The sequence below is a fragment of the Schistocerca piceifrons genome, chromosome 2 (assembly GCF_021461385.2).
Source record: "Schistocerca piceifrons isolate TAMUIC-IGC-003096 chromosome 2, iqSchPice1.1, whole genome shotgun sequence".
Taxonomy (NCBI): Eukaryota; Metazoa; Arthropoda; class Insecta; order Orthoptera; family Acrididae; genus Schistocerca; species Schistocerca piceifrons.
Window position 1 is genome coordinate 646,857,030 of NC_060139.1, and position 14,294 is coordinate 646,871,323.

The 14,294-nt window shown below is 47.0% G+C and overlaps 4 non-coding genes across 4 annotated transcripts; all 4 read right to left on the bottom strand.

Annotated features, from left to right (window-relative positions):
• Window positions 1-2,112: 2,112 nt before the first annotated feature.
• Window positions 2,113-2,194, bottom strand: Trnas-gcu. The gene has a single exon. It is a non-coding gene; the product is annotated as a tRNA-Ser (tRNA).
• A 2,224-nt stretch (window positions 2,195-4,418) lies between these two features.
• Window positions 4,419-4,500, bottom strand: Trnas-gcu. The gene has a single exon. It is a non-coding gene; the product is annotated as a tRNA-Ser (tRNA).
• Window positions 4,501-6,724: 2,224 nt separating this feature from the next.
• On the bottom strand, window positions 6,725-6,806 carry Trnas-gcu. Its single transcript has one exon. It is a non-coding gene; the product is annotated as a tRNA-Ser (tRNA).
• A 7,049-nt stretch (window positions 6,807-13,855) lies between these two features.
• Trnas-gcu lies at window positions 13,856-13,937 on the bottom strand. Its single transcript has one exon. It is a non-coding gene; the product is annotated as a tRNA-Ser (tRNA).
• Window positions 13,938-14,294: the final 357 nt, after the last annotated feature.

The following is a 14,294-nucleotide window of genomic DNA, read 5'->3' on the forward strand; positions in this document are numbered from 1 at the left end:
CAGAGCGCTGACTGAATCGGTTGGTTGGGGGTCCGTAAGTTCGTGAATGCGGTTCTGCTCCGTCACCTCATGGGGTTTGGAGTGCGGCTCGTCCGTCGCCGCGACAACCGTTACTGCTTCGCCTCCAGGGTTTGTTGGTACCTGTGCGGCCGCCGACAGCGGTTGGGTTGCCTCTGCCGCTGTCATGACGTCCATACATGTACTGTCTGTTTCCTCTAACACATCCGCATCACACTGCTTCTGTTTGCGGGTGGAGGGGGAATTACGGGAGGACTCGTCCTCAGAGCCGTCATCAGTCGTTTCCAACGGTCGTTTCTTATTCTGAAGACGCATTCGGGAACAGAAGGGTGACTTGTTACAACTTTCAGAGGCGGGAACTCTGTGTTAGTTATGGCGGGCGTTGTAGAAGTACCTGCACCACCGTCATTATCCGAAGGAAGGGAGTTGCTACTTGGTAAGACGTCGCTGAGGGTCAGTTTTTGACGCTGTGTTAGATTATTCCGGAGGACAAAAACACGGCGTGGACAATCTTGTCTGAAATGACCTGTCTCATTACAAATATTACACGTACGCTCCTGTCCAGAATAAACAACATGTGCTTTGTGACCTGAAACAGATATATGGGACGGAATATTGGCTTTCACCTCCATTTCGACGGACCTAATGCCATTATAGCACTGTATCTTGTACAGTTTCGACCATCTTTCGTTATAGATTGATTTAACTTCCCCATATTTAGATAGAGCGTCTCTGATCAACTGATTGTCAACTTCAATAGGAACATTCAAAATCCTCACATTGGTGTACATGATATCAGCTTTTCGTACAGAAACATTACTTTTTGAACCGTCTCGATGAACAAATTCAACAAATTATCCCCTTTTTGCAAGTAACCTATCGACAGTCACGGAGTTCAGAAATTTAACATCAACACAGTATTTTTCAGCATCTAACTGCGTGGCATGAACAGAGTCAGAATTGATGCAGATTACCTCTGTGAGCCAATCACGGATCTCCAGTGCAGTGGGTTGGACGGGCCGGGTTTCCTTCTCGAACGAGAAGACTAACGTATTCTTCCTGACGGTGGCAGACATAGCCTTCTGTTCCGACGAAATTCCGGTAAAAACCGAAATCGCGACGAAGAACGAAACTGAGAACGGACGATAGCACTTCAAAAACACTTATCAGGACCGCCACACACAATTATACTACGAAAATGCACAGACAGCTGTACGTAAACACAACACACCGGCGATAGCGCTAACGTATGCGGAGCAAGAAACAAGCACGTACGACCGTGGCCACCTCGTCTGCTGGAACTACAACTGTGCCTTTGGTGAGTGCTTGCGGAAATAAGACATTTGTCGACTCGAAAACGCATTGTACTGGGCCGATGTTAACGTCTAATACCCAGCTGCAGTGCAACCGACCAAGCTCCCACTCGTGAATCATTTAATGATGGCATCCGTCCACGTCAGTATCCGATCGGAGGAAAGTAGTCGGCCCACTTACTTACTGCAGAAATAAGCACCGAATCGTCGTGTAGCGTTGTCTCATGCAAATGAGATATGTCCTGTGCATCCAGTATAACAACTACTGCAACGACGCGATTATCTCGATTCGCAACATTTATTTGTCACCTTCGTTGACCTCATCGCTGATGTTGCTTTCAGGTTTCTTTCGAAGAGCAAACCACGTTCTTCGTAGCCGAGTTGTGAGACCAGAGGCTCCTGCTGTCGGCGATGGAGGCAGACCTTATCAGATCGCTTTTGTATACGGCGGCCGGATGGAAATCAAACTGCTACAGTTGGAGGTATTATAGGCTCGATACGTTAAAATGACTGCGAGAAGTAAGCACTTAAATATGAATGAGAACGCACCGTTCCCAAACACCACCACGGTGCCAAACTTCGATTCGTTTATAGATCTTGAGATGATGTTTGATTCGAAAGACGTACGCTATCGAATGTTGTGTCCTTCCAATTGGTAGGCGGTTTAGTTTCGTATTTCTTACAGATGTTATCTGCCACCTACACGTTCCATTGCTACTACTCAGTGGCGTTTCGCATGTAGAAGGCGTGATCCGAAATGGCTGTTTTACGTAAAATTCTTCGACGAGGATGGGATTCGAACCCACGCGTGCAGAGCACATTGGATTAGCAGTCCAACGCCTTAACCACTCGGCCACCTTGTCTGATGCATCGGAAACTGCGTCCCTCGCTAGTCCTTACGGAAAGAAGTCGTTTGTCGATTCGAAATCGCATCGTACTGTGGCTGGTGTACACGCTGTAACGCCCTGCTGCAGTGCAGCTGACCAAGCTCCCACTCGTTAATCATTTACATCTACATCTACATCTACATCTATACTCCGCGAGCCACCTTACGGTGTGTGGCGGAGGGTACTTATTGTACCACTATCTGATCCCCCCTTCCCTGTTCCATTCACGAATTGTGCGTGGGAAGAACGACTGCTTGTAAGTCTCCGTATTTGCTCTAATTTCTCGGATCTTTTCGTTGTGATCATTACGCGAGATATATGTGGGCGGTAGTAATATGTTGCCCATCTCTTCCCGGAATGTGCTCTCTCGTAATTTCGATAATAAACCTCTCCGTATTGCGTAACGCCTTTCTTGAAGTGTCCGCCACTGGAGCTTGTTCAGCATCTCCGTAACGCTCTCGCGCTGACTAAATGTCCCCATGACGAATCGCGCTGCTTTTCGCTGGATCATGTCTATCTCTTCTATTAATCCAACCTGGTAAGGGTCCCATACTGATGAGCAATACTCAAGAATCGGACGAACAAGCGTTTTGTAAGCTACTTCTTTCGTCGATGAGTCACATTTTCTTAGAATTCTTCCTATGAATCTCAACCTGGCGCCTGCTTTTCCCACTATTTGTTTTATGTCATCATTCCACTTCAGATCGCTCCGGATAGTAACTCCTAAGTATTTTACGGTCGTTACCGCTTCCAATGATTTACCACCTATGGCATAATCGTACTGGAATGGATTTCTGCCCCTATGTATGCGAATTATATTACATTTATCTACGTTTAGGGAAAGCTGCCAGCTGTCGCACCATGCATTAATCCTCTGCAGGTCTTCCTGGAGTACGTACGAGTCTTCTGATGTTGCTACTTTCTTGTAGACAACCGTGTCATCTGCAAATAGCCTCACGGAGCTACCGATGCTGTCAACTAAGTCATTTATGTATATTGTAAACAATAAAGGTCCTATCACGCTTCCTTGCGGTACTCCCGAAATTACCTCTACATCTGCAGATTTTGAATCGTTAAGAATGACATGTTGTGTTCTTTCTTCTAGGAAATCCGGAATCCAATCACAAACCTGGTCCGATATTCCGTAAGCTCGTATTTTTTTCACTAAACGTAAGTGCGGAACCGTATCAAATGCCTTCCTGAAGTCCAGGAATACGGCATCAATCTGCTCGCCAGTGTCTACGGCACTGTGAATTTCTTGGGCAAATAGGGCGAGCTGAGTTTCACATGATCTCTGTTTGCGGAATCCATGTTGGTTATGATGAAGGAGATTTGTATTATCTAAGAACGTCATAATACGAGAACACAAAACATGTTCCATTATTCTACAACAGATTGACGTAAGCGAAATAGGCCTATAATTATTCGCATCTGATTTATGACCCTTCTTGAAAATGGGAACGACCTGCGCTTTCTTCCAGTCGCTAGGTACTTTACGTTCTTCCAGCGATCTACGATAAATTAATGATGGCATCCGTCCACGTCGGTAACCGATCGGAGGAAAGTAGTCGGCCCACTTACTTACTGCAGAAATAAGCACCGAATCGTCGTGTAGCGTTGTCTAATGCAAATGAAAGATGTCCTGTGCATTCAGTATAACAACTACTGCAACGACGCGATTATCTCGATTCGAAACATTTATTTGTCACCTTCGTTGACCTCATCGCTGATGTTGCTTTCAAGTTTCTTTCGAAGAGCAAACCACGTTCTTCGTAGCCGAATTGTGAGACCAGAGGCTCCTGCTGTTGGCGATGGAGCCAGGCCCTATCAGATCACTTCCGTATACGGCGGCCGGATGGAAAGCAAACTGTCGAAAGGCGACAGTTGCGCTACGGTTGGAGGTACTATAGCCTCGATACGTGAAAATGACTGCGATAAGTAAGCACTTAAATATGAATGAGAACGCACCGTTCCCAAACACCACCATGGTGCCAAACTTCGATTCGTTTATAGATCTTGAGATGATGTTTGATTCGAAAGACGTACGCTATCGAATGTTGTGTCCTTCCAATTGGTAGGCGGTTTAGTTTCGTATTTCTTACAGATGTTATCTGCCACCTACACGTTCCATTGCTACTACTCAGTGGCGTTTCGCATGTAGAAGGCGTGATCCGAAATGGCTGTTTTACGTAAAATTCTTCGACGAGAATGGGATTCGAACCCACGCGTGCAGAGCACATTGGATTAGCAGTCCAACGCCTTAACCACTCGGCCACCTTGTCTGATGCATCGGAAACTGCGTCCCTCGCTAGTCCTTACGGAAAGAAGTCGTTTGTCGATTCGAAATCGCATCGTACTGTGGCTGGTGTACACGCTGTAACGCCCTGCTGCAGTGCAGCTGACCAAGCTCCCACTCGTTAATCATTTACATCTACATCTACATCTACATCTATACTCCGCGAGCCACCTTACGGTGTGTGGCGGAGGGTACTTATTGTACCACTATCTGATCCCCCCTTCCCTGTTCCATTCACGAATTGTGCGTGGGAAGAACGACTGCTTGTAAGTCTCCGTATTTGCTCTAATTTCTCGGATCTTTTCGTTGTGATCATTACGCGAGATATATGTGGGCGGTAGTAATATGTTGCCCATCTCTTCCCGGAATGTGCTCTCTCGTAATTTCGATAATAAACCTCTCCGTATTGCGTAACGCCTTTCTTGAAGTGTCCGCCACTGGAGCTTGTTCAGCATCTCCGTAACGCTCTCGCGCTGACTAAATGTCCCCATGACGAATCGCGCTGCTTTTCGCTGGATCATGTCTATCTCTTCTGTTAATCCAACCTGGTAAGGGTCCCATACTGATGAGCAATACTCAAGAATCGGACGAACAAGCGTTTTGTAAGCTACTTCTTTCGTCGATGAGTCACATTTTCTTAGAATTCTTCCTATGAATCTCAACCTGGCGCCTGCTTTTCCCACTATTTGTTTTATGTCATCATTCCACTTCAGATCGCTCCGGATAGTAACTCCTAAGTATTTTACGGTCGTTACCGCTTCCAATGATTTACCACCTATGGCATAATCGTACTGGAATGGATTTCTGCCCCTATGTATGCGAATTATATTACATTTATCTACGTTTAGGGAAAGCTGCCAGCTGTCGCACCATGCATTAATCCTCTGCAGGTCTTCCTGGAGTACGTACGAGTCTTCTGATGTTGCTACTTTCTTGTAGACAACCGTGTCATCTGCAAATAGCCTCACGGAGCTACCGATGCTGTCAACTAAGTCATTTATGTATATTGTAAACAATAAAGGTCCTATCACGCTTCCTTGCGGTACTCCCGAAATTACCTCTACATCTGCAGATTTTGAATCGTTAAGAATGACATGTTGTGTTCTTTCTTCTAGGAAATCCGGAATCCAATCACAAACCTGGTCCGATATTCCGTAAGCTCGTATTTTTTTCACTAAACGTAAGTGCGGAACCGTATCAAATGCCTTCCTGAAGTCCAGGAATACGGCATCAATCTGCTCGCCAGTGTCTACGGCACTGTGAATTTCTTGGGCAAATAGGGCGAGCTGAGTTTCACATGATCTCTGTTTGCGGAATCCATGTTGGTTATGATGAAGGAGATTTGTATTATCTAAGAACGTCATAATACGAGAACACAAAACATGTTCCATTATTCTACAACAGATTGACGTAAGCGAAATAGGCCTATAATTATTCGCATCTGATTTATGACCCTTCTTGAAAATGGGAACGACCTGCGCTTTCTTCCAGTCGCTAGGTACTTTACGTTCTTCCAGCGATCTACGATAAATTAATGATGGCATCCGTCCACGTCGGTAACCGATCGGAGGAAAGTAGTCGGCCCACTTACTTACTGCAGAAATAAGCACCGAATCGTCGTGTAGCGTTGTCTAATGCAAATGAAAGATGTCCTGTGCATTCAGTATAACAACTACTGCAACGACGCGATTATCTCGATTCGAAACATTTATTTGTCACCTTCGTTGACCTCATCGCTGATGTTGCTTTCAAGTTTCTTTCGAAGAGCAAACCACGTTCTTCGTAGCCGAATTGTGAGACCAGAGGCTCCTGCTGTTGGCGATGGAGCCAGGCCCTATCAGATCACTTCCGTATACGGCGGCCGGATGGAAAGCAAACTGTCGAAAGGCGACAGTTGCGCTACGGTTGGAGGTACTATAGCCTCGATACGTGAAAATGACTGCGATAAGTAAGCACTTAAATATGAATGAGAACGCACCGTTCCCAAACACCACCATGGTGCCAACCTTCGATTCGTTTATAGATCTTGAGATGATGTTTGATTCGAAAGACGTACGCTATCGAATGTTGTGTATTTCCAATTGGTAGGCGGTTTAGTTTCGTATTTCTTACGGATGTTAACTGCCACCTACACGTTCCATTGCTACTACTGAGTGGCGTTTCGCGTGTAGAAGGCGTGATCCGAAATGGGTGCTTTACGTAAAATTCTTCGACGAGGATGGGATTCGAACCCACGCGTGCAGAGCATATTGGATTAGCAGTCCAACGCCTTAACCACTCGGCCACCTCGTCTGATGCATCGGAAACTGCGTCGCTCGCTAGTCCTTACGGAAAGAAGTCGTTTGTCGATTCGAAATCGCATCGTACTGTGGCTGGTGTACACGCTGTAACGCCCTGCTGCAGTGCAGCTGACCAAGCTCCCACTCGTGAATCATTTAATGATGGCATCCGTCCACGTTGGTATCCGATCGGAGGAAAGTAGTCGGCCCACTTACGTACTGCAGAAATAAGCACCGAATCGTCGTGTAGCGTTGTCTAATGCAAATGAAAAATGTCCTGTGCATTCAGTATAACAACTACTGCAACGCCGCGATTATCTCGATTCGAAACATTTATTTGTCACCTTCGTTGACCTCATCGCTGATGTTGCTTTCAAGTTTCTTTCGAAGAGCAAACCACGTTCTTCGTAGCCGAATTGTGAGACCAGAGGCTCCTGCTGTTGGCGATGGAGCCAGGCCCTATCAGATCGCTTCCGTATACGGCGGCCGGATGGAAAGCAAACTGTCGAAAGGCGACAGTTGTGCTACGGTTGGAGGTATTATAGGCTCGATACGTTAAAATGACTGCGATAAGTAAGCACTTAAAAATGAATGAGAACGCACCGTTCCCAAACACCACCATGGTGCCAAACTTCGATTCGTTTATAGATCTTGAGATGATGTTTGATTCGAAAGACGTACGCCATCGAATGTTGTGTATTTCCAATTGGTAGGCGGTTTAGTTTCGTACTTCTTACGGATGTTAACTTTCACCTACACGTTCCATTGCTACTACTGAGTGGCGTTTCGCATGTAGAAGGCGTGATCCGAAATGGGTGCTTTACGTAAAATTCTTCGACGAGGATGGGATTCGAACCCACGCGTGCAGAGCACATTGGATTAGCAGTCCAACGCCTTAACCACTTTTTTTTTTTTTTTTTTTTTTTAAATTGCCTCCTGGGTGAGAGCCAGGTATCCTAGCCCCTTTTTTTTTTTTTTTTTTTTTTTTTTTACCACTCGAACGAATATATCTATTGAAAAAAATATTAAAGAATATCCACCACACAGCCACTTCAAAAGAAGTACAGTACTGAAATTAAAATCCTAAAACATGACTATATAATGTAGACTGCTTACTGAAATAAAGATTAAAACACGAAAACTTCAGTCCTGGTGTAGAGAAGAAACATACATAAAAGGCGGCAAATCCAGAAACAGTATAAAAGAAAATGGCTCACACAGGTGACCTTAGCCAACACCCTCTCTTTCAAATGTCAGGCTAAGCATATTGGCAAAATCATCTCGGAGGCCTGGCAATCGCAAGCGCTGCCAGTAAGCAGTAAGCATGTACTGCCGAAACGCTAGGTGTCCATCCTCTTCATGACAACTGTTGACAAAATGTACGAAATGGCCAATCAACCACATGACGGTATGGAGCTTCGTCCGCGGAAAAAAGGAAGAATCGGGCTGGACAATGATGTCAATAGTATAAGCGGCTTCAGCAGACCTAGTGACAAAAGCAAGTTGTTTCCTGAGCCAACGCCAATTAGCAAGGTGCCCACAGCAGGTGAATCGATGTTCAAGGGTATCCAGGAGACCACACCGAGTACAGGTGTCCGTGTCAGAAAGACCAATACGGTGCAGTCGTACATTGGTGGGAACCAAATTATTTACTACCCTATACCACGTGGACGCCACGGCCATAGAGTGGATCGGCAGACTAACGTTCTTCCAGACGTTCCTCCAGGACACAGATGGAGACGCCAGCTCTATTGGATTGGGACCGGCCAGCCCCTCCCAGCGGGCAATCAAGCCCTTGGTCGTTGGCACCGGTCGCCGCAAGAAGACGTCACCGAGGTAACTCACCGCAATGTAAAATTCCCGAATGTGTTTCAACTTAAAATTTAGGCGTCCGACATCGACAGGTGGAGCAAGGCTCGCCGGACGCACAACAGTAAAAAGCCTGGATGTAATTGAAGTCACTTCTTGCGTAACAATTAGAGTCGTTCGGCGGACGTACAAAGCAGACGCCTTGCGAGTAATGTCAGAGAGGCCCAAGCCTCCGGAGAGACGCGGTTTCGTCATTACCTCGTAACGTAACTTGAATAGATGGCCCTTCCATATAAACCTGCTAGACAATTGGCGCAACCTTTTCGCCACCATCATGGGAAGTGGGAACAGCTGAGCAACATAATAAGCTTTACATAGAACGTAGGTGTCTAAAATTCTGACTCTTTGCAAAATGGTAGCAGAGCGCTGCTTATGGACCATCAGAGCCCCCTGTATCTTCTCGGTGACAGATTTCCAATTGAGAGCCGCCATTTTTAGAGGACACCGATCAATGATAATCCCCAAGGACGTATGGCGATCGACAAAAGTGGCCCAAGGGACGTCAGCATCGCGAAATCCTCGAATGTCAAGGAACTTACATTTACCCTGATTGAGACGCGCTCCAGAGACACGACAGTATGCATCAACTGCCCCTTTCAACAACGGGATATCATCACGTTGACGAAGGAGAACAACGACATCATCCGCATATGCCTTAACAGAGAGCTTCCCACCAGAGAGGGACATACCCTGAAGCTTGAGAGCAATAGTCCGAAGCAGCGGTTCCAGGGACAATACCCTGAGGCACTCCGCGGCGGATAGCAATGGGCGGCGTCAGCTGCCCATTGACCGACACCCGAGCTGTTATTCCCCTATACAAATTGCCAAGAACACCACGTGATGAAGCGTTAAAACCTATTGTACCTAAAACACGATCTAAAAACACATGACTGACGTGATCAAAAGCCTTATAAAAATCAAGGAAGGCAAAGGCACAATGTACGTTTGTAACCGCCGCAACCGAGACAACATCCCGATATTCGGCTACTGGTGTCAGAATAGATCTATCATGAAAACAACATTGATGTGCACCAATCACACCCCGAAGCAGAGAAGACAACCGGCTATTGAGCGCTCTAGCAGCTGTCTTATAGTCAAAATTCAGCAATGTGAGCGGACGAAGATTGGCAGCAGATAAACGACCAGAGGACTTCGGGATTAAAACAATTTTCCCTACTTTAAAATCGGCAGGCACATCCATCCCCCTGACAATCTCATTTAAAATCTGCGTAAAAATGCCACCCAAAAGAGGCCAAAAACGGAGATAAAATTCTTTAGGCAGGCCGTCTGGACCCGGCGATTTACTGGACGGAGAGCGAGCAATAAAATCGAAAACATCATCTACCTGGAACTCCCGGAGAAATTCGCCGTTCGCGTCAGGCGCGATCGTCGCAGTTAGATCCCCAAAGACATCATCCGAAAGAGACGCACCAGAATCATCGGCAGAATATAGACTAGTGTAATACTGATGAAGAGCACGAACCATTTCCTCCTGTGCACTAAGCTGTCGCCCATCATCCACCGTAAGAGAAGAGATGAAGGAGCGACGACGACGAGTCTGATGCCGTAGCAGGTGGTACAAGGATGTCAGTTCACCTTCAACAAGAGAGTGAGGTTTCGACTTAACTCGCAGACCATCCATCTGTCGTCGTTTAAGGCTCAAGAGCTTGGCTTTAGTACGACGAACATCATGGATCCGCAGTGGAGAGGTACCCGCCGCGTCATATAGTTCACGCAGGACAGAGTAGTAATATTCATACGTGTTCTTAAAATCACGCGTCCTAGCAGCACAGTAGAAAATCAAAGTCTGACGAATCTTGGGCTTGGCAAACGCAGTCCACCAAACCAGCAAGGAGGGGTATCGCGGGACAGAGCGAAGACATCGCTCCCACACGCCACTTATAACATCATCCATAGCACTGTCGGCAAGGTGGGAAACATTTAACATCCACTGGGAACGATAAAGTTTTGCAGGTTGGCGACTAAGATTTACAGTTGCAGTAAAAGCACAATGGTCAGAAAAACTAGTAGGAATAACATCGACAGAAAGAATTTTATCACATAAAAAATCAGATAAATAGAATCTGTCGAGTCTACTGCATGAGGACGCGGTAAAAAACGTATATTTCACCAGGGTTGGATATTTGTGTTCCCAAACATCACGCAGATGCATCGTACGAACTAAGTCATGTAAATCACGGCAATAATTAAAATTGGGGGACTGGTCTGCAGGGCGTAAAACACAATTAAAATCGCCTCCGAGCAGGAGACTCCGAGGACTCTGGCGCAAAAGATAAATAAGCTCTTCTTTATAAAAGCGCGATCGAGCCACAGTGTGACCCGAACCAGAGGGGGCATACAAAACAACGAGGCGGAGATCAAAAAGACGACAACCAATCCCACGGCCAGAGTCAAGGAATTCAATGTCAGTAATAGGAATGCCCTCTCGAAAGAAAAGAGCAGTTCCTGTTGAATTTTCCGGCGCGACATTAAAAACGGTTTGAAATCCAGGTAGAGAGAGATCAGAAAACAACACTTCCTGCAAAAACACTACGTCCGCACAGGCGTCGTAAATAAACTGCCGCAAAGAGGCAATGCGAACGTCGGACTCAATACGGTTAACATTTAAGGTAAGAAAGGTGTATGCTTGAACCATAGAGAGAAAAGCGAGAAAACAAATCACCTACACCGACGCACCAGCGTCACAGTCCATAGCAGGGGTGACGGAGGCATCCGAGGGAGGGGGACTGCTACCCCGTTCCGCGGATCCCTTACGTTTCGGTTTTTTACGAACAGCATTAACGTTCGGCTGAACGCGTAACTTGCGTCGGCTGACGGGCAAGGAAACTTCAGCCGCCGGTGACGTAGGAGGGTCAAGTTCTGTATCCGACACCACCCGCGCCGGTCCACATGCGGGATCCGGGGTCGCGGGGGAAACATCCGACAAAACGGAATGGTCAACACCTGCACTAGCTTCCGGCAAACATGGACTGCACGGAGGCGAAACGTGAGCAGGAAGGTCCGAGGCCGCAGAGTTGGAAGGAAGCGGAGCAGCTCCGCTGGCAGAGGTATGGGGCAGCGAAGCAGGAAGTTGTCGCGGCTCCACTTGTTGTGACATCGAAGTCGGTTCGGAAGACGGCGCCAACAGGCCCGACCGACGACCCGACTCGAGAGAAGCTGCGTCGGAGGCCGGAGGGGCGCCAGCAGCCGCCACCGGAACCGCTACCTCAGGAGGGCAGGGAGCAGCTACAGTACACAGTGGCTCGGAGGATGCCGGTCGCTCGGACTGGGGCACCTCAGGGAGACCCTCATCCGTACTATTTCCATCGTGTGGGCGACGCCTCTTATTATTCAAAAGTGGCACACCCACCTGAGGGACAGACGGAACAACATCAGATTTAGCACGCAAAGGAGGAAATTCTGTGTCAGGGGTGCGCAAAACCTGTGGCGGGGCGCTACTACCACTGGACTGTGCTACACCAAGAGCAGAACCACCTGCAACGAGGTCAGCGACCGTTAACTTGCGACGCTGTTCGAGAGAATTTTTTAAAACAAAAACTCTCCGCGGACAGTCGGTACGCACGTGACCACTTTCATTGCACAAAAAACAGCTGCCAACCTGACCACTATATGTTACATGGACACGATATCCACCGATCTGCAGGTGAGACGGAATATTCTGCTTAACGTGCATTTCGACTGAACGAATACCACTGTAACATTGCAGGCGATGTTGGCTCGACCAGCGTTCAAGGCGAATGCTCTTTACATCACCATACTTCTGTAGACCCTCCTTAAGATAGACATTATCCACCTCCGGTGGAAGGTTGTAAACACGAACATTGGTATACGTGATGGAAGCATTGGAAAGCAGCACGGTACTTACAGAATCATCCCGATGCCGAAAGAGAACTTGATGACCATATTTAGAAAGAATTTTATCAACCTGAAGTGGGTCCATAAACTTAACAAAGAAAACATACAGTTCGGTATCAAAATAAGCAGTGTGCACCTGATCCGAATGAACACCAAAGGTATCTACCAACCAATCATGAATCTCAAGAGAACTAGGTTGCACATGACGGGTTGACTTGTCAAAAGCAAAACTAACTGTAGCCTGACGAGGAATAACCTGGGACGACATTTTCAAAATATGCGGTCGAAACCGCTACACAAAAGACACTGAAATAAGGACAGAAAAAAAAAAACACAAGGTACGAAACAACGACGGAGAAACACTCACAGAAGTTGCAACACAACACGTAAACAAAAACGATAGTCCACTATACGTAACGCTACGGCGGAGCGGAAGACTAGGCACGTCCACACTGCACGGCGTCTAAAGCGGAACTGCCACTCGGCCACCTCGTCTGATGCATCGGAAACTGCGTCGCTCGCTAGTCCTTACGGAAAGAAGTCGTTTGTCGATTCGAAATCGCATCGTACTGTGGCTGGTGTACACGCTGTAACGCCCTGCTGCAGTGCAGCTGACCAAGCTCCCACTCGTGAATCATTTAATGATGGCATCCGTCCACGTTGGTATCCGATAGGAGGAAAGTAGTCGGCCCACTTACGTACTGCAGAAATAAGCACCGAATCGTCGTGTAGCGTTGTCTAATGCAAATGAAAAATGTCCTGCGCATTCAGTATAACAACTACTGCAACGACGCGATTATCTCGATTCGAAACATTTATTTGTCACCTTCGTTGACCTCATCGCTGATGTTGCTTTCAAGTTTCTTTCGAAGAGCAAACCACGTTCTTCGTAGCCGAATTGTGAGACCAGAGGCTCCTGCTGTTGGCGATGGAGCCAGGCCCTATCAGATCGCTTCCGTATACGGCGGCCGGATGGAAAGCAAACTGTCGAAAGGCGACAGTTGTGCTACGGTTGGAGGTATTATAGGCTCGATACGTTAAAATGACTGCGATAAGTAAGCACTTAAAAATGAATGAGAACGCACCGTTCCCAAACACCACCATGGTGCCAAACTTCGATTCGTTTATAGATCTTGAGATGATGTTTGATTCGAAAGACGTACGCCATCGAATGTTGTGTATTTCCAATTGGTAGGCGGTTTAGTTTCGTACTTCTTACGGATGTTAACTTTCACCTACACGTTCCATTGCTACTACTGAGTGGCGTTTCGCATGTAGAAGGCGTGATCCGAAATGGGTGCTTTACGTAAAATTCTTCGACGAGGATGGGATTCGAACCCACGCGTGCAGAGCACATTGGATTAGCAGTCCAACGCCTTAACCACTCGGCCACCTCGTCTGATGCATCGGAAACTGCGTCCCTCGCTAGTCCTTACGGAAAGAAGTCGTTTGTCGATTCGAAATCGCATCGTACTGTGGCTGGTGTACACGCTGTAACGCCCTGCTGCAGTGCAGCTGACCAAGCTCCCACTCGTGAATCATTTAATGATGGCATCCGTCCACGTTGGTATCCGATCGGAGGAAAGTAGTCGGCCCACTTACTTACTGCAGAAATAAGCACCGAATCGTCGTGTAGCGTTGTCTAATGCAAATGAAAAATGTCCTGTGCATTCAGTATAACAACTACTGCAACGCCGCGATTATCTCGATTCGAAACATTTATTTGTCACCTTCGTTGACCTCATCGCTGATGTTG